The sequence below is a fragment of the Lithobates pipiens genome, unplaced genomic scaffold (genome assembly GCF_037356315.1).
Source record: "Lithobates pipiens isolate NorthernLeopardFrog02 unplaced genomic scaffold, aLitPip1_a1.2 Scaffold_188, whole genome shotgun sequence".
Taxonomy (NCBI): domain Eukaryota; kingdom Metazoa; phylum Chordata; class Amphibia; order Anura; family Ranidae; genus Lithobates; species Lithobates pipiens.
In genome coordinates, this window is record NW_027507763.1 from 411,456 (window position 1) to 432,436 (window position 20,981).

General features: G+C 47.5%; 5 pseudogenes; all 5 read right to left on the reverse strand.

The window, feature by feature from the left end:
* Positions 1–1,563: 1,563 nt before the first annotated feature.
* Positions 1,564–1,682, reverse strand: LOC143995739 (5S ribosomal RNA; annotated as a pseudogene).
* Positions 1,683–15,883: 14,201 nt separating this feature from the next.
* LOC143995740 (5S ribosomal RNA) lies at positions 15,884–16,001 on the reverse strand (annotated as a pseudogene).
* A 380-nt stretch (positions 16,002–16,381) lies between these two features.
* On the reverse strand, positions 16,382–16,500 carry LOC143995718 (5S ribosomal RNA; annotated as a pseudogene).
* Positions 16,501–16,601: 101 nt separating this feature from the next.
* On the reverse strand, positions 16,602–16,720 carry LOC143995717 (5S ribosomal RNA; annotated as a pseudogene).
* A 783-nt stretch (positions 16,721–17,503) lies between these two features.
* LOC143995721 (5S ribosomal RNA) lies at positions 17,504–17,622 on the reverse strand (annotated as a pseudogene).
* Between the last annotated feature and the right edge of the window lie 3,359 nt (positions 17,623–20,981).

Below are 20,981 nucleotides of genomic sequence, written 5' to 3' on the forward strand. Positions count from 1 at the left end.
ACCCTATGCAGGGGGGATATGCGAAAATCACTATACCAGTCCGGTACTTCTACCACTGGGATGTGAAGTGAGCTACAGAAGTGTTCCAAATCTTCAGGAACTTTTAGATGATAAGTGTGCCCGTTGGCGATGGCTGCTAGGCAGAATGGGAATTTCCATCGATATGGAATCGCTCTGGCCCGCAAGACATCCAGCAGGGGCTTCAGCTCTCTCCTCCGTTGAAGCGTGATAGCAGAGAGATCTTGGAAGATTTTAATTTCTGAGCCTCGGTGTAAAAGTCTCTCAGTATTTCTGGCCTTACGCATTATTTCCTCCTTGAGGATAAAGTCAGAGAGGCAACATATAACATCCCTGGGAGGGTCAGTCTCTCTGCCTCTGGGCCGCAGGGCTCTGTGGATTCGTTCCATTTGAATTACTGTATCAGGGGGACGGTCTAGCAAATCATTAAAAATGGTAGTGACTTCCCTTGCAAGTTGTGGAGTGTCTATTACTTCGGGGAGACCTCTCACTCTTAGGTTTCGCCTCCTTCCTCGATTATCGAGGTCCTCTAAATGGCGGTTCATATCACGGAGGTGGATGGCGTGCGACTCGGATAGCTGCTGCACATGACACAGGGCCGCATCATGGCGGGCCTGCGTCTCCTCCACCTCCTCCACTCTAATGGCCATGCTGTGGAAATCCTCACGGAGCTCCGAGATTGCTGCCGACATAGCTGATTTTATATCAGCAGCCACTGCACGTAGGTCAGCCAGGCTCAGGGATTGTTGTGCCTCAGCGGCAGGTGGAGGGTGCTGAGGGCTACGGCTCCGGGAGCGGGGTGCCGCTCTACTCTGTGAGGAGGCCTCGTGTAGCACGGCCTGCGCCTCCTGCGACATACCTCGGGCTCGGGAGCGGAAAATCTCCGGTATATGCTGCGTCGGAGGGTGATCCACGTCCCGCTGAGATCCGGGTCGGATCGCCGAGCTCGACTGTGATGCGTTGCTCATCTTCGGGCGTAGGAAAGCCGCCAAGCAGAAGGTAGCTGGACCTAGGGGATCGGGAGCTCTGGATTAGGCGTCCATCTTCCCGCAGCGCCAAGCCACGCCCCCCGAATTTTTTTAACAAACCTGGGACATCTGGAATACCTTTATATTCTCGCTGGAAGGATGCCGCCTGCTATCGCCTTAGTACTCTGAGCTTTCCTTGACTGGCCCCTTGGGCAGTGGCTGCCATCGTGCCTCGACCCCTCTTCTCCTTTCCTGATCTTTCATCCCTTCTCTTTTCTGCCTTCCTCCCCTATCTCTCACCCCCTCCACTGGAAAATTGGGAATGACGGCCCCACACCCCCCTCTGGATGGATTATGCCGGAGGGACCTGGGGTTTGTGTGACCCTGGATCTTGGTACAGTACTTTATCCGTGCCTCGAATCATTATGATTGATGGAAGGCAGACTCACAGTTGCGAATTTACCTGTATCAAGTATTGTTCAGCTGCTTTTTGCTCTGTATTTCTCTGTTGCATTATGTACTCGGGGGACCGTCTTCCCCTGTTTGGAGAAAAAATTATATTTGAAAAAAAAAAAGTAGCCTACGACACCTGTTATTCCCAGGCAATCTCCCATCCAGGCATTAACCAGGCCCGACCCTGCTTAGCCTCCAAGATCAGATGAGATTGAACAGATTCAGGGTGATGTGGCCGTAGCCAATATCTTCAGGCACTCTCAACTCTCTTGACAAACGCTGGGATGGTCACCTTGGGAACAAGCGGAAAAAAATAGGTCAACGGTAACAACATAAAAAGAAGTCTACGCAGAATACACGAAAGTGAGCCATCAGCTGGTGATGACGTAAGACGTTCACCGTGGAGGGAGGGGTTTGAGGAGGCTTGCCGGAGAGGGCATGCGGAAGAGGAGAGAGGAGACGGTCGGAGGATGAGAGGCTCCGGCAGATCTGATGTACCGCTGCACAAGTCCGCCGCCGCACGAGCCCGCTCCGGCACCTGCCTACCCGCCGGCCTGGGTGTTATAAGCTTTGCTTGCGACGGATCTCCGTCCCTCGCCCCCCCCAAGGGTCCCCTGGAGGAACGCAGGGAAGCGTGGAAATCTAATTGCGGACTTAGAAGGGGGACCGCGAAGAAAGAAAGGAAAGGAGAGAAGTGCTGGGGAAACGTGAGGAGCAACGCCTAAATAACAGATAAGTCCGGTGGCTGTAGCCCTGTGCTGTGCACTCTGTTCACACAGGAAATATATGTTTGCGATTGACTGTTAAAACAAGCAGTAACAGGCAGGAAACAGCATGTCTCATATGGAAAATCTTCAGCTGATTACAATGCTGCAATGCTGATTATTATCGCTGTGGACATTCCCCTCTGCTCTCTTTTTTTTTTTTTTTCAGAGGTCTGTCTGCATAAATCATATATAACTGATAGTCGGTTAATAATATGGTAGCAACAGACGGGGAACTGCATGAAGTATATAACTGTTTGGTAAATCCCCTGGCTGCCTATGAATAGAGGATAAGGACATACTGTGTAACAACTTTAGGAACAGAAAATTTGGCAGCAGTCTTTTATTTTTTCATCTGCCTGTACAAGAACTAGGTTTAACTGATTGATGGTCAATACAGCAGCAAGAAGCAGGGAACAGCACGTATGATATAATTGTATGTAAAACTCCCTATTTGTCCTTAAAGAGGAAGTAAACCCTGATGGGTTTACTTCCTCTTTTTTTCCCTGCAAAGGTAAAGCATAATGGACTACTATGCATCGCATAGTAGCTCATTATGTGTCACTTACCTGACACAGGAGCCAGCGAAGTCGCCGCTGATCCCTGTAGTCCGCCGCGTCCATCTTGCTGGTGGCGTCTCGCAGCTCCGACCAATGACAGCGGCGAAGCCGCGATGACGTCACTCCCGCGCATGCGCACGGGAGTCGCGCCTCGCAGCTCCGCCGCTGTCATACGGCGAGGCCGCGATGACGTCACTCCCGCGCATGCGCACGGGAGTCGACAAATTTGGCAAATCCATTCTTGGACTTGCCGCATTTAGTGCGCATGCGCGCCGCTGTCTACGGCGCATGCGCCGTAGACAGCGGTGCCCATTTTCGGGCAAATATCTCCTAAACCATATAGGTTTAGGAGATATTACTTGGACCTACAGGTAAGCCTTAATCTAGGCTTACCTGTAGGTCAAAGTTGTTTGGAAGGGTTTACTTCCATTTTAAGCAGATGATCAATGCAGACGGTCACAAGCGGTTACTTGGCTGGATAGTATCAGGAAACACGGAGGAACAACATTTGGAACAGATAAGTTGGGCAGTAGCCCGGTATTCTACATCCATTCATATATGATTTATACTTAAATAACTGTTAATTGAGCAGTAATAAGCTGGAAACTCCACAAAGGATAAATAGCTGGAAAACCATTGAGTGGATCAAATGCAGAATATTACCCTAGATGCTCATATAAGGTTACCAGGTGGGGCAATATCGGGAAACGCAGAGTAAGAACGCACGGAACTGATAAGTTTAGTTGCCGCTCTGTATTTTCCTGGTCCTTTTTCTTTTGTTATTTTTTTTTTGTTTGGTACTTTAGAAGCAACACGTGTGGTAATAACACGAATGATATAATCACCCAGAAAATCCCCTGGTCGTCCGCTGGTAGATTATCATATTGGAAGTTTACAAAAGGCCACCAGGTTGGACAGTATTGAGCAACGCAGAGGAACAACGTTCAGAACTGACAAGTCTGACCGCTGCATTGGATTTCTTTCCCTTGCTCTTCCGTCTTTTTCTTTTCCCTACTTATTTGAGAGATGAACTATACTGTATCCATCTGACTGTCCATTAACATTGTAGTAACATAGAAGTAACAGCCAGGAAATAGTACGAAAGATATTTCAGTTTGGGAAATCTTGGCCGTCAGCAAGAAGATCACTACAGTGGGTGTTTACAGGTGTAGGGCCTAAGCGGTAAATCTATACCCCCAGATAGATATGATTGTGGCCGTGAAGGGATAACTTGGGACCTTACGCACCTGAAATGTTAGTCTAAGAGCTATATAGGAAAACTGGAGGGAAAAATTAAGGTGGCAAGGTGGTTAAAAATATAGCACTCTCCAATACCAGCAGCCAGTTAAAACAAGAAAATAAGAATCGGGGGAAAAAAGGGACTGCCGATTGAGGTGTATTGTAGTTTCCTACTTTGGAAAGTGCAAACGGAATATCTGATAAAACTCCCTGCTGAGGAGCAGGGAAGTGTTGAAACTAACAAACTGGGGAAACGTGCACGCGAGATAAAGAAAAGCATTATGAGTAGACCCTCAGAACAAACCGTTAAGGGAGGCGGCCCTAAGACCCCAAAAAACACATCTACTGAAAGTACTATCAAACAATTCATGACTCAAGAAGCCAGTCCGAGGGGTGGCGAGAAGAAAAAACTACCCCCTAACCCGGGGAAGGATAGGGGGACGGGAAAAAAAGTTAGGGAAGCTTCGGACCAATCTCGAGATGAAATGACCACAGAGAGTGAATTGGAACTAAGTAAAAGTGAGGATCAAAGAGTGGATGACCAGGTGATAACTAAAGGGATGATGAGGGAGATGCTTCTAAAATTAGAGAACGCTATAAAATCAGATATAAGTTTGCTAAGAAGTGACCTGGGACATCTACTAATACGAGTAGAGGCAGCAGAAGAAAGAATCAATATACAAGCTCAAGACTTAATTAAAGTGCAGGAACAAGCTAAAATAGCATGTCGAAATCAGAGAAGAATTCTTTATCGACTCGAAGACCAAGAGAATAGAAATAGAAGACAAAATCTGAGAGTACGAGATGTTCCAGAAAATAAGAAAGAAGAGCTAAGGGAAATCATGGAATACATATTCTGTCCTATACTGGAGAGAGGAGAGGAGGAATTTCCCAGGATTGAAAGTGTGCATCGGGTTGGGAGGAAAAAGTTGGACGAGACTGGAAGATCACGCAATATCATAGTCAGATTCGAACATTATGAAGACAAAATGGAGATCTGGAGAAAACTTAGGGGAACAGCCCCACTAAAATATGCTGGAACTGAGATACAAGTTTTCCCAGACCCAGCACCTGAAATTCTGGCCCGAAAACGTCTCTTAAAACCTTTATTGGAACAGTTGAGAGCTAAGAATATAAGATACAGTTGGGGGTTCCTGGAATGTTTGTTAGCATTTAAAGATGGAAGAACTGCTAGGCTGAGCTTCCCAGAAGAATTAGGAGACTTTTGCGACAAATTGAGAATTCAAGCTCCAATTCTTCCAGGCTGGACAGATGAGCACGGGGAAATATCATAAGAGCTTGGATGCCTGGTTATAGGAGGGGGAGATGGGGATTGGTGGGGGGAGGGAGGGGCGGGGAGGGGATTGTAAGTATTTGTGGCTGGAGGGGAGGCGGGCCCATTACCCCCCCTCCTTTTTGAAGGTTACATCTAAGGAGAGGGGGTATGGAGGCAGAACGAAGAACTCCACCTCGGAACACCAAAGACTTGGAAATGGCCAGAGATCTTAGGCCCATTAACGAGTCGAGGGCCGAATTGTGGCCAAAAAGGGGAGGGGGGAGGGGGTTGGAGGGTTGCAGCGATGGGGGGGTAGGGTGGGACTGAGGGTGAGGGGGGGTAATGTCAGTAGCGAAATCCTCGGTGAAAAAAATAGAAAACAAGGTCTAAATAGGAAATATGGATAATAAAATAATGGAGATTAACTTTTTGTCCTATAACGTCAAGGGCCTCAATACAGCAAAAAAAGGTATAAAATTTTGGAAGAAGTGAAACAATGTAAGGCAGACGTGATTTTCTTACAAGAGACCCATATCTCATATACATCAAAGATCAGGCTTTACTCTAAAGACTACCCAAGCTGGTATTATGGCGACACGATCACAAATAGGGGGAGAGGGGTAGCAATAGGATTTGGGAAAAACACACCCGCTTTGTCCTAGAGGGAAGAGAAACGGATCCAGAGGGTAGATATCTGTTTTTAAAGGGGAAATTAGGAAACAGAAGATATACATTGATCAACATTTATTCCCCGAATAAAAATCCTATAAAATTTCTAAAGGGAATACTGGCCAAAGTTCAGGAATTTAAAAGTGGATATGTGGTAATGATGGGAGATTTAAATTTCTGCCTGGATCCTGGACTAGATAGTCCTGTGCACAGGGAAGGAGTAACGCACAATTAAAAAAGATAAATCTAAATCTGAGTAGTAGTCAATTAGTTGATGTATGGAGGGTACAACATCCAAAACAACGGGATTATACGTTTTACTCCCCTGTGCACGGGACCTATTCTAGGATAGACTATATTTTTGTGGAACATAGAGTATTAGGCCGCGTACACACGGGCGGACTGTTCGCTCAACTTTGTCCGCTGAACAGTGTTTCAGCGGACAGTCCGCTCGTGTGTGGGGCTTCAGCGGACAGTTTCAGCGGACAGTTTGACGAACAAAGTTTTTCGGAAATTCCGAAAAACTGTCCGCTGAAACTTGGTTTGAGCGGACAGTCCGCCCGTGTGTAGGCCACTTTCGAAATTAGCAAACTGTTCCCGCTCGGAGGAAAGTCTGCTCATTTCGAGCGCGTCTCCAGGTAGGCGGGGCCCGCGAAGGAGACGACGCGGGCCCCGCCGCCTGGTATGGACTTAAAGGGGAACCCCAACGCAGAAAAAAATCGGCATGGGGGTCCCCCCAAAGTCCACAACAGACCCTTGTCCGAGCACGCTACCCGGCCGGCCAGGAAAGGGGGGCGAGCGAGCGCGCCCCCCCTTCCGAGCCGTACCAGACCGCGTGCCCTCAACATGGGGGGTGCCTTGGGGAAGGGGGGGCCGCGCGGCCCCCCCACCCCAAAGCACCTTGTCCCCATGTTGATGAGGACAAGGGCCTCTTCCCGACAACCCTGGCCGTTGGTTGTCGGGGTCTGCGGGCGGGGGGCTTATCGGAATCCGGGAGCCCCCTTTAATAAGGGGGCCCCCGGATACCGGCCCCCCACCCTATGTGAATGAGTATGGGGTACAATGTACCCCTACCCATTTACCTGTAAAATAAAAGTACCCCAAAAAAAACCACTACACACGAGATAAAATATTTTATTGCACAGCTCCGGGGGTCTTCCGTCTTCGGGGGTCTTCTCGCCGGACTCCTCCGCTATCTTCTTGTAGCTCTTTTGCTAGCGGAGGAGTCCGGCTTTCTTCCTCCCCGCCGCCGGCCTCTTCTCCCGACTTCGGGGGTCTTGTCCCCCTCTTCGGTTCTTCTGCTGGGCCACCGCGCCTTCTTATAGCTCTTTTGCAGGCGGTGGCCCGGTCTTCTGTCGCCGCCGCCTTCCGTTCTTCTGCCGGGCCACCGCGCCTTCTTATAGCTCTTTTAGGAGTTGGTCACATGGTGACCCCTCCCCCTTACGATGTCATAGTCCCCATGTGACATCAACCCATGTGACCAACCCCATGTGACATATACCATGTGACACCGCCCCATTGTCACTATATAAGTGGCCGCACAGCGCGGCTCTGGCATTCCGGCCGGAGAGAGCGACGTGTCAACATCTCCTGGAGAAGAAGAAGAAGAAGAACAAGAAGAAGAACGGAAGGCGACCGGAAGGCGACAGCGGCGACAGAAGACCGGGCCACCGCCTCTAAAAGAGCTATAAGAAGGCGCAGAACGGAAGGCGGCGGCGGCAGAAGAACCAAAGAGGGGGACAAGACCCCCGAAGTCGGGAGAAGAGGCCGGCGGCGGGGAGGAAGAAAGCCGGACTCCTCCGCTAGCAAAAGAGCTACAAGAAGATAGCGGAGGAGTCCGGCGAGAAGACCCCCGAAGACGGAAGACCCCCGGAGCTGTGCAATAAAATATTTTATCTCGTGTGTAGTGTTTTTTTTTGGGTACTTTTATTTTACAGGTGAATGGGTAGGGGTACATTGTACCCCATACTCATTCACATAGGGTGGGGGGCCGGTATCCGGGGGCCCCCTTATTAAAGGGGGCTCCCGGATTCCGATAAGCCCCCCGCCCGCAGACCCCGACAACCAACGGCCAGGGTTGTCGGGAAGAGGCCCTTGTCCTCATCAACATGGGGACAAGGTGCTTTGGGGTGGGGGGGCCGCGCGGCCCCCCCTCTCCCAAGGCACCCCCCATGTTGAGGGCACGCGGCCTGGTACGGCTCGGGAGGGGGGGCGCGCTCGCTCGCCCCCCTTTCCTGGCCGGCCGGGTAGCGTGCTCAGACAAGGGTTTGTTGTGGACTTTGGGGGAACCCCCACGCCGATTTTTTTTCGGCATTGGGGTTCCCCTTTAAGTACATTCCAGGCGGCGGAGCCCGCGACGTCTCCGTCGCGGGCCCCGCCTACCTGCACACGCGCTCGAAATGAGTGGACTGTTGCCTCGTGTGTGGGCGAGTCCGTTCATTTCAAAAGTTGCGCGGACTTAGTACGACGAACAAAGTTTGCCATATTTGTCCGCTCAAAAAGTGCCGTGTGTGGGCGTGTTCGTTCATTAAAAAGTTTGAGCGGACTGTTTGACGAACTTAGTTTCGGCAGACAGTCCCCGCGTGTGTACGCGGCCTTAGAGAATGTGCTGGAAACGAGTATAGAAATAACAACACAGTCAGACCATGCTCCTATAAAAATGAAAATGCAGATCCCTGACTATAGTAAACAAGCCTATAGGTGGCGTCTAAATGAAGATTTAATTCTAGATAAAGAGGGAGGCGAAGTAGTAAGGGGAGAATTAGAAGAGTACTTTTCAATGAATGAGACTGAGGGGATATCTGGACAAGTCCTGTGGGACGCCCATAAAGCGTACATTCGTGGGATTCTGATGGCCTGGGGTTCACGGAAAAAAAAAGAACGCACCGCGAGGAGTAATAAATTAAGGGAGGAAATCTTGAGCATAGAACAACAGCATAAACAAGGTATTGTGGATAAAAAAATATATCAGAAATTATTATCTAAAAGGGAGGAACTACAGGGGTTAATGGAACAAGAAACAAAAAAATGTTTTAATCAATTAGAGAAAGTACGATATCAAGACTGGAATAAACCCACTAAATACCTAGCTAAAGCGCTTCAAAAGAAAAAAGCCACTAACTATATAGGGAAAATCCAAACGGAACATGGGGACATGGCGTATACTACAAAAGTAATAGCAGAATCATTCAAAACATACTACGAGAAATTATACGCTGTTAAAAATACGGAGAAGAAGATAGAAGGGAAAACAAAAGAAATAGATGAATATTTAAAGAATGCTAGACTCCCCAAGATTGACGAGACAAATAAAGACAACTTAGAAAGCCCCATAACAGAAGCAGAAATAAATAAGGCGTTAATGGACTCAACCCCGGGGAAAAGCCCTGGACCTGACGGATTGACAATTGGATACTATAAAAGGTTCAAAGATATTCTGATTCCGAGACTATGTAAATATATGAACTGAATATGAACTGAGTAAAGAGGCATTGACAGCCTCAATTACTGTCATCCAGAAGGAAGGAAAAGATGAGACCAGGTGTTCTAGTTATAGACCAATATCACTGTTGAACGCAGATACTAAGCTATTTGCCAAGTTATTGGCAAGTAGGATGAAGACAGTAATGAATGCACTGGTACACCCTGACCAGGTAGGGTTTGTCCCTGGAAGGGAGGGCAAAGATAATGGGGTAAGAACCCTATTGGTGCTATGTCAGAGGGAGGAGACGGAACCCCCGGCCTTATTACTGTCGAAAGATGCACAAAAGGCTTCGACAGGGTCCATTGGAGATTTATGTTTATGACACTTGAAAATATAGGTTTCGGGCCAAGGATGGCCAAATGGATTAAAACATTGTACCATCACCCGACAGCAACTATAAATATAAATGGGGTTCCCTCCCCTCCCTTTGAGATGGAGAATGGGACTAGACAGGGATGCCCACTTTCACTCCTTCTCTTTGTGCTCTAGCTGGAGCCCCTACATTTTCGACAGTCAGAAACAATCCAGAGATAACAGGAATCATGGCGGGCCAGGAGGAACATAAACTTGCAGCATATGCTGACGACGTATTGTTTTATATAAGTAAATCTACAAGCTCAATGCCCAAGATAAACGAGGCCCTTGACGACTATGGGAAACGATCAAATTTCTAAATTAATCAAACGAAATCTGAAATTCTCAATATAAATGTTAGTAAACAAGAAGTACAACTAATCCAAGAGTATTGTAAATTTAAGTGGGTGAAACAACTGAGATACTTAGGAATAAAATTGGCCCGCACCTTAGGTAAGATCTACCAGTTAAATTACATCCCATTATTAAACGAAATTAAAACTGAACTCAGGAGGGTAGCTAATAGACCTCTATCCTGGCTGGGCCGGATCAACGTGTTTAAAATGTTTATTCTCCCCAAAATCTTATACAAATTTCAGATGATGCCGATTGCAATACCCCCTAGTTATTTTCTTAAGATAAAATCCCTAATGTGTAAATATATTTGGATTAACCAAAAACCAAGGATCTCCCACACGGTTTTAAAACAAGAGAAAAGCCGTGGAGGATTGGCAGTCCCAGATTTGCAATATTATTATAAGGCGGTAGTGTTATCCAGAATTGCCGAATGGGTGAGGGAGAACAAGGATGAGAAAAGGAGGGTGAGTTTAGAATGTACATATAGTAAGGCACAACTTAGTAAGATAGTATGGAATCCCCCAAAATTTAGGGTATTAGACCCGACACTAATGAGTTGACACTGATTGCACTTAAAATATGGGACGAGGTGTATAAAAGATTAAATGGACACTATAATTCACCTTTGATTGAGTTGCAAGATAATGAGTTTTCCGGTAAAAGGGAAATTGGTGGGAATTGGATAAAAAAGAAAAAATTACAAATAAAAGATATTATGAAAAAAGGGAAACTTATATCACTAGAAGATTTAGAACACAAGGGATTGATGTGGATTGATAGATGGCGTTATCTCCAGCTGGCTCATTTCATAGAGGGGTTGCCTCAGCCAGTCAGATCCGAAGACGAGCTGACTGGGGTGGAGCAACTCTGTATCTCGTATAAGGCTAAAGGTACAATTTCAAGGATGTATGGGCTGTTGATATCGGCCAGTCAGCTGGAGGGACCGCCATATATAAAAAAAATGGGAAAAAGAATTGGGAGCACAAAAAGATAAAGAAACTATAAATAAAATATTGAAATTAACACATTGTTCGGCAATAGATAATAAAACCGCTGAGATGAACTACAAACTTTTATCTCGATGGTATAATACCCTGGATAAAACTGCTAAATATCAAGAGGGTGGATCGGCCGAGTGTTGGCAGGGTTGTAAAACCTTAGGAACAATGACACACCTGTGGTGGGAATGTCCCAAAATTAAGATATACTGGGGAAAAATTTTGCAAATGGTAAAGGAAATAACTAAAATAACGGTGAAAGTGGATCCCTGGATAGTACTTTTCCATGGTACAGAGGGAGGGGTTAAACAATATCATGACACAATTATCCCCCATCTCCTAAACGCGGCGAAAAAACTGATTCCCAAGAAATGGCAGGACGTTGATTGCCCAACGATATGGGAGTGGGTGGATGCGGTGGAGGAAATATTCAACATGGAAAGTTTAAGGATCGGAGATGAAGGCGAAAGGGCAGTATTTATAAAAAAATTGAGAGGTTGGAAAGAATTCAAAAGAGAATGGAGTTATAAAACACTATTAAGACCATAAAGACCCTTTCATAGAAGAAATACGGAAGAGGAAAATTACTGACATGCAGGGGCGTGGGAGGGAGGGAGGGGCAAGGGGGAAAATAATTATAAGGGGTGGGGGAATAAAGTACTTCTAATTAAAATAAAATAAATTTAGATAAAACTACTTTTATGAAGGAAAAAAAAAAAAAGCAAATAAAAGACATAGCTACAATGATGTGAAGATTAAAAATAAGAGAGAGTGATGAACGTAAAGTTGATTTAAGTCTCTCTTGGTGATTCGCTGAGGTGGCTATAAAAAAAAAAAAAGAAGAAGTCTACGGCATCTGGAAATCCCAGGCGGTCTCCCATCCAGGTACTAAACTGGTCCCAAACCTGCTTAGCCTCTGAGATCAGATGAGTAGTGATGGACGAACTTCAAACGGGACGTTTCACGAACGCGGACCGCGAATGCGGCCAATAGTTTGTGAACCGTAACGTTCGCGGTGGGCCCCATTGACTTAAATGGAAGGCGAACTTTGCAAACCTACAGGTCAAATTTGCAGCCCCAAAATAATTATTAGCTGTGCAAACATAGTCCCACCACATGGCCAATGACATAACACATGTATGAGGTGAATCTGGGATCGACAACTACAACCATTCTTTTTTTATATGTGAAATTGTGACAATTCAGGACTGTGGAGCGCATGAAGGCAATGGAGGAGAGGGAAGGTCAGGGTAGGCAAAGAAGAGGGTGCAGGAGATGATCACCAGCAGCGTGACATACAGCAATGACACCTGCACCGTGATAGAGTGATCTGACACCAGCACCGTGATAGAAAGCATTGACATCAGCAGCGTGACATAAAGCAATGACACCTGCACCGTGATAGAGTGATCTGACACCATCACCGTGATAGAGAGCACTGACATCAGCAGCGTGACATAAAGCACTGACACCAGCACCGTGATATACAGCACTGACACCAGCCCCGTGATATACAGCACTGACACCTGCACCGTAAGCAGCCCCAGGAGTAAGTCAGCATAGCACAGGGATGGTGGGAGCCCCTCATAATGAGCATAGCACAGGGATGGTGGGAGCCCCTCATAATGAGCATAGCACAGGCATGGTGGGAGCCCCTCATAATATGCACAGCAGAGGTACAGCCCCAGGAGTAAGTCAGCATAGCACAGGGATGGTGGGAGCCCCTCATAATGAGCAGCCCCAGGAGGAAGTCAGCACAGCACAGGGATGGTGGGAGCCCCTCATAATAAGCAGCCCCAGGAGGAAGTAAGCATAGCACAGGGATGGTGGGAGCCCCTCATAATGTGCATAGCACAGGGATGGTGGGAGCCCCTCATAATGAGCATAGCACAGGGATGGTGGGAGCCCCTCATAATATGCACAGCAGAGGTACAGCCCCAGGAGTAAGTCAGCATAGCACAGGGATGGTGGGAGCCCCTCATAATAGTAGTTTGTGATTAGCAGACTGTACCTCAGTCCCTATACTCATAAAGGACTGCTGCAGAATAGGGCAGCAGTCAGCAGTAGTGCACCTGAACCCTATATATTGTGGACCTATACCAGTCCTTAAGGAATAGCAGACTGTACCTCACTCAACCCTATGTACTGTAGTACACTATACCTTACCAGTCCTTAGAAGGACCTTTGTGGAACTAGTAGGTTGTGATTAGCAGACTGTACCTCAGTCCCTATACTGATAAAGGACTGCTGCAGAATAGGGCAGCAGTCAGCAGTAGTGCACCTCAACCCTATATATTGTGGACCTATACCAGTCCTTAAGGAATAGCAGACTGTACCTCACTCAACCCCATATACTGTAGTACACTATACCTTTCCAGTCCTTAGAAGGACCTTTGTGGAACTAGTAGGTTGTGATTAGCAGACTGTACCTCACTCAACCCTATATACTGTAGTACACTATACCTTACCAGTCCTTAGAAGTACCTTTGTGGAACTAGTAGGTTGTGATTAGCAGACTGTACCTCAGTCCCTATACTGATAAAGCACTGCTGCAGAATAGGGCAGCAGTCAGCAGTAGTGCACCTCAACCCTATATATTGTGGACCTATACCAGTCCTTAAGGAATAGCAGACTGTACCTCACTCAACCCTATGTACTGTAGTACACTATACCTTACCAGTCCTTATAAGGACCTTTGTGGAACTAGTAGGTTGTGATTAGCAGACTGTAACTCAGTCCCTATACTGATAAAGGACTGCTGCAGAATAGGGCAGCAGTCAGCAGTAGTGCACCTCAACCCTATATATAGTGGACCTATACCAGTCCTTAAGGAATAGCAGACTGTACCTCACTCAACCCTATGTATTGTAGTACACTATACCTTACCAGTCCTTAGAAGGACCTTTGTGGAACTAGTAGGTTGTGATTAGCAGACTGTACCTCACTCAACCCTATATACTGTAGTACACTATACCTTACCAGTCCTTAGAAGGACCTTTGTGGAACTAGTAGGTTGTGATTAGCAGACTGTACCTCAGTTCCTATACTGATAAAGGACTGCTGCAGAATAGGGCAGCAGTCAGCAGTAGTGCACCTCAACCCTATATATTGTGGACCTATACCAGTCCTTAAGGAATAGCAGACTGTACCTCACTCAACCCTATGTACTGTAGTACGCTATACCTTACCAGTCCTTAGAAGGACCTTTGTGGAACTAGTAGGTTGTGATTAGCAGACTGTACCTCAGTCCCTATACTCATAAAGGACTACTGCAGCAGAAGGGCAGCAGTCAGGTATAATATTCTTTCAATGTTTGGAAGAAAGAATATTATACGTGTACAAGCCTATTACCATACTAGTCCTGAAAAGAACCTTTGTGGACCTAATAGTAACAGCAACTGATTAAACTGACTGTCTCTCACTGCCACACACAGCTTCCTGCCTGTCCCTATTTAAACTGACAAAACACAGGCTGCTGCAACAATAACTTGAATAGCACTCAAAACTATATCCTGTACTACTTTACCATACCAGTGATCGGGTCTATTTATAAGTTAGGGGGAATGTCCAAGTGTCCATATGATAGATGTGTCATCATAGGTCAAAGTTCTTTTACACAGTAAACACGGAAGTCCACCGGGCGAACAGCGGCAATAGTCCGCCGATCGGGCGGACCGCGAACAGCCGAAATTTGCAGCGAAACGACCGCCGGGCGAACCGTTCGGCCATCCCAACAGATGAGATTGGGCTCTTTCAGAGTGATGTGGCCATAGGAGATTTCTTCAGGCACTTTCAACCCTCTTGACAAACGCCAAGATGGTCACCTTGGGAAACAAGCAAAAAAAAAAAAGTCAATGCCAACGACTTTAAAAAAAAGCCTATGGCATCGAGAAATCCCAGGCGGTCTCCCATCCAGGTACTAACCAGGTCCCAACCCTGCTTAGCCTCTCAGATCAAATGAGATTGGGCTCTTTCAGGGTGATGCAGCCATAGTCGATTTTTTCAGGCACGCTCAACCCTCTTAACAAACGCCAAGATGGTCACCTTGGGAAACAAACAAACAAAAAAAACAAGTCAACGCCAACAACATAAAAAGAAGACTACAGCACCTAGTATTCCCAGGCGGTCTCCCATCCAGGTATTAACAAGGCGCGACCCTTTCTAGCCTCTGAGATCAGAGGAGATCGGGCGCTTTCAGGGTGATTTGCCCATAGGCAATCTCTTTGGGCACTCTCATCCCTCTTGAAAAATGCCAAGATAGTCACCCTGGGAAACAAGCGGAAAAAAACAGGTCAATGCCAACAACATAAAAAGAAGAATACGGCACCTGGTATTCCAAGGCCGTCTCCCATTCAAGTACTAACTAGGCCCAACCCTTCTTAGCCTCCGAGATCAGAAGAGATAGGGTGCTTTCAGGGTGATGCGGCTGTAAGCGATCTCTTTAGGCACTCTCAACCCTCTTGACAAATGCGAAGATGATCACTTTGGGAACCAAGTGAAAAAAACAGGTCAACACAAACAACATAAAAAAGAAGCCTTCTGGAAAACCCAGGTGGTCTCCCACTGAGGTACAAACCAGGCCCAACACTGCTTAGCCTCTAACCAGACGAGATTGGGCGCTTTCAGGGTGTTGTGCTTGTAGGGAATTTCTTTGTGCACTCTCAACCCTCTTGACAAATGCCAAGATGGTCACCTTGGGAAACAAGGGGAAAAAAACAGGTCAACGCCGACAACATAATGAGAAGCCTAAGGCACCTGGTATTCCCGGCTGTCTCCCATCCAGGTACTAACCAGGCCCATCGCTGCTTAGCCTCCGAGATCAGTTGAGATTGGGCTCTTTCAGGGTGATTTGGCCGTAGGCACTCTCTTTGGGCACTCTGAAGCCTCTTGACAAAGGCCAAGATGGTTACCTTGGGAAACAAGCTAAAAAAAAAACAGGTCAAAGCCAACAACATAAAAATAAGCCTACGGCATCCGTTATTCCCAGGTGATCTCCCAATCAAGACACTAACCAGGCCAGATCCTTCTATGGCACCTGGTCTTCCCAGGCAGTCTCCCTTCCAGGTACTAACCAGGCCTGACGCTGCTTAGCCACTGAAATCAGACGAGATCGGGTGCTTTCAGGGTTATGTGGCCGTAAGCGTTTTCTTCAAGACACGCCCAACCCTCTTGACAAACGCCAAGATGGTCGCCTTGAGAAACAAGCGAAAAAACCAGGTCAAAGCCAACAACATAAGAAGAAGCCTATGGCACCTGGCATTCCCAGGCGGTCTCCCATCCAGGTACTAACCAGGCCCGACACTGTTTAGTCTCCGAGATCAGACGAGATTGGGCTCTTTCAGGGTGATGGGGCCGTAAGTGATCTCTTCGGGCACTCTCAACCCTCTTGACAAATGCCAAGATGGTCACCTTGGGAAACAAGTGAAAAAAAAACCAGGTCAAAGCCAAAAACATAAAAAGAAGCCTAGAGCACCTGTTATTCCCAGACGTTCTCCCATCCTGGTACTAACCAGGCCCGACACTGCTTAGCCTCCGAGATCAGACAAGATCGGGTGCTTTCAGGGTGATGGGGCCGTAGGTGATCTCTTTGGGCACTCTCAACCCTCTTGTTAAATGTCAAGATGGTCACCTTGGGAACCAAGCAAAAAAAAAAAACAGGTCAACGCCAACAACATAAAATGAATCCTACGGCACCTGGTATTCCCAAGCAGTCTACCTTCCTGGTACTAACCAGGCCTGACCCTGGATAGCCTCCCAGGCCAGACAAGATCAAGCGCTTTCAGGATGATGTGGCCATAGGCGATCTCTTAGGGCACTTTCAACCCTCTTGACAAACGGCAAGAAGGTCACCTTGGGAAACAAGCGAAAATAAACAGGTCAACGCCAACAACGTAAAAAGAAGCCTACGGCACCTGGTATTCACAGATGGTCTCCCATCCAGGTATTAACCAGGCCGTACACTGCTAGGCCTCCGAAATCAGATGAGATTGTGCGCTTTCAGGGTGATGTGGCCGTAGGTGGTCTATACAAACACTCTCAACCCTCTTGACAAACGCCAAGATGGTCATCTTGGGAAACAAGTGAAAAAAAACAGGTCAACGCCAACAACAGAGACCCTGGCGGTCTCCCATCTGACCCTGACCCTGCTTAGCCTCTGAAGATTCCTACGGCACCTGTAATTAGGTACTTTCCAGGCCGGACCCTGCTTAGCCTCTGAGATCAGATGAGATTGGGCGCTTTCAGGGTGATGTGGCCATAGGAGATTTCTTTGGGCTCTCTCAGCCCTCTTGACAAATGCCAAGATGGTCACCTTGGGAAACAAGCGGAAAAAAAAACCATGTCAACGCCAACAACATAAAAAGAAGCCAACGGCACCTGGTATTCCCAGTCGGTCTTCCATTCAGTTACTAATCAGGCCCAACAATGCTTAGCCTCCGAGATCAGACAAGATCAGGCACTTTCAGGGTGATTTGGCCGTAGGCACTTTCTTTGGGCACTCTCAACCCTCTCGACAAACGCCAAGATGGTCATCTTGGGAAACAAGCGAAATAAACAGGTCAACGCCAACAACATAAAAAATAGGATTTTTATTTACAGCTTACCTGTAAAATCCTTTTCTTGAGAGTACATCACGGGACACAGGAGCTTCATTACATAGTGGGTTATATAGGCACCTCTGGTGATTGGACACTGGTTAACCCCCAATAAAGGAGAATTCCTCCCCTATATAACCCCTCACAGGGAGGCACCTCAGTTTTGTAGCAAAGCAATAGGAAACCACGTAAAACCCAAGAGGGGCGGGAGCCCTGTGTCCCGTGACGTACTCTCAAGAAAAGGATTTTACAGGTAAGCTGTATATAAAAATCCTATTTTCTTGATCATACATCACGGGACACAGGAGCTTCATTACATAGTGGGATGTCCCAAAGCAATGCTCAGATTGAGGGGAGGAAGACACAGATCATAATATATAGACTGCCAAGGACCGGAGGACCTAAACTGCAGCCTACAGTACACTGCGCCCAAAGGCGATATACTCTTGCCCTCTGACATCCACCTGATAGAATCTGGTGAATGTGTGGACTGATGACCAAGTTGCAGCCTTACAGATCTGAGCCAGGGAGGCCTGGTGATGCACTGCCTAGAAGCACTTACAGCCCTAGTTGAGTGCGCTTTCACTTGAAAAGGAGGGATCTTCCCTTTAACACTATAGGCCTGAGAAATAATCTGTCTAATCCACCTTGAGAGAGTGGATTTTGATGCCGCCTGGCCCTTCCTAGGGCCTTCCGGCAAAATAAATAAGCAATCAGTTTTCCTTATCTGAGCAGTTGCCTGAAGATTGATACTGATTGCCCTTACCACATCCTAAGTGTGCAAAGATTCTTCTTCTGTGGACTGTGGGTCCGGAAAAAAGGATGGTAGAATTACATCTTGATTCAAATGGAATCCTGAAACCACCTTAGGCAGAAAGGACCTGTTGGGACGCATTACCACCCGGTCCGTATGAATAATTAGATACGGCTCTTTGCTGGAGAGAGCTGCTAGTTCTGACACTCTTCTAGCCGTGGATATGGCTACCAAGAAAACCAAATTTTTAGTCAAAAGAACTAACGAAGCCTGATGCAAAGGTTCAAAAGGTTGCCCCTGCAAAGCTGAGAGAACTAAATTCAGATCCCATGGGCATACCGGAGGTTTGACTGGCGGCCTTATCCGCATAGCCCCCTGGATGAAAGCCCGCACCAGGGAATGTGATGCAAGTGGCTTCTGAAAAAACACTGACAAGGCCAAAATCTGCACCTTGATAGTACTTACGGCCCAATTCATTTCTAGGCCTGACTGGAGGAAGGCCAAGATCCTGCTAGTGACATACTTTCTAGGATGCCATTCCCTGAGTTCACACCAGGAAACATATGCCCTCCAGATTTTGCAGTAAATAAGCCTGGAGGCCGGCTTTCTGGCATTGACCAGAGTAGAAAGGACTGGCCCTGAAAGCCCACGGTCTCTCAGAATGTGGGTCTCAGCAGCCAAACCATCAAATTCAGACTGTGTAAAGCAGGATGGTAAATTGGACCCTATGAGAGCAGATCTGGCCGGAGAGGGAGGATCCACGGCCTGCCAACTTCATGATCTCTGCGTACCACGGTCGCCTGGGCTAAGCCGGGGCTACCAAAAGAACCGACTTTGTCTCCCTCTTGACACGGGGGGAAGGCATAAATCAAATTGTACTGATCCCAGGGAACTGTCAGAGCATCCGACCCCTGAGCGAGTGTATCTCTTGTCCTTGACACGAATTTGTCCAGTTTTCTGTTGAACCTGGACACAAACAGATCTACGTCTGGAGTACCCCACCTGCGACATATGTTCCAAAACACGTTGGGGTGCAGAGCTCATTCTCCTGGGCACAACTGCTGGCGGCTCAGAAAATCCGCCTGCCAATTTTCCACTCCTGGAATGAAGACTGCAGAAAGGCATGGAACATGCCTTTCTGCCCAGACAAGCATGCAATTCACCTCTTTTTGCGCAACCAGACTCCTGGTACCACCCTGGTCATTGAAATAGGCCACTGCTGTGGCATTGTCGGACTGAACCCGAACAGGGAGACCCCGTAGTCTGAAAGACCAGTTTATGAGAGCCATATAAACTGCCCGGATCTCCAAGACATTTATGGGCAATAGCTTCTCGATCGCAGACCATTTCCCCTGCGAGCATGTCTCCTCCAACACTGCTCTTCAGCCTGTCAGGCTGGCATCTGTCGTAATAATCTTCCATGGAAGAGGAAGAAAAGTTTTGCCTTTCAGCAAATTCTCGGTTTGTAACCACCAGACTAGAATCTTGTGTGCCCCTGGGGATAGACGCATAGGAAGATCCAAGGACTGGGGCTTCCTGTTCCAAGCCGCAAGGATGCATCTTTGGAGAGGCCTTAAGTGGAACTGGGCGAATGGAATGGCCTCAAAGGAGGCGACCATTTTCCCTAACAGTCTCATGCACAACCGAATGGGGGAAGATCTTCTGCCCAGAATTAGGCCCACCAGATCCCCAATGGCCAAGGCTTTTGGCCTTGGTAGAAACACCTTGCCCAGAGCGGTGTCGATAACCATACCCAGGTATTCCAACCTGGTAGCAGGCTGTAGGGACGACTTTTCTAGGTCTATAATCCAACCTAGGCGTTAAAGGTGTTCTAGCGTTCTGGTAACATTGTGGTTCAGGAGCGCTACTGTTTTCTCTATGAGAAGCAAATCGTCTAGATAAGCCATGACGGCTATACCCTGAGCTCTTAGGTTTGCCAAGAGAGGGTCCAGAATCGTTGTGAAGACTCGAGGGGCCGTAGCAAGCCCGAACGGCAAGGCCACAAATTGAAAATGGCGCAGCTCTACCGCAAACCTTAGATACTTTTGGTGTGCGGGAAAAATTGGCACATGGTGATATGCATTCCTGATGTCTATTGATGCCATAAACTCTTCCCCTTGCAGGGGAGAGACCACAGTGCGAATTGACTGCATTCGGAAGGACCGGATGCGTAAAAACCGGTTCAGATCCTTCAGATCCAGGATAGGTCTGACACTTCCATTTGGCTTTGGAACGGTGAAGAGATTCGAGTAAAACCCCGAACCCTGATCTTTTGGGTCCACTTCTGCTATCACCCCCTGGGATAGTAAGTGATCTAAGGCCAGAAATAGCGGTCTTTGCTTTACTGGGTCCATGGGGATCCTTGACCTTAGAAAGTGAGAAGGTGGAATCTCCTGAAACTCCAGCTTGTAGCCCAGAGATACCGAAGAGACCACCCACTTGTCCCGGATCTCTTCCGGCCAGGCTTCAGCAAACTGCAGGAGCCTTCCCCCCA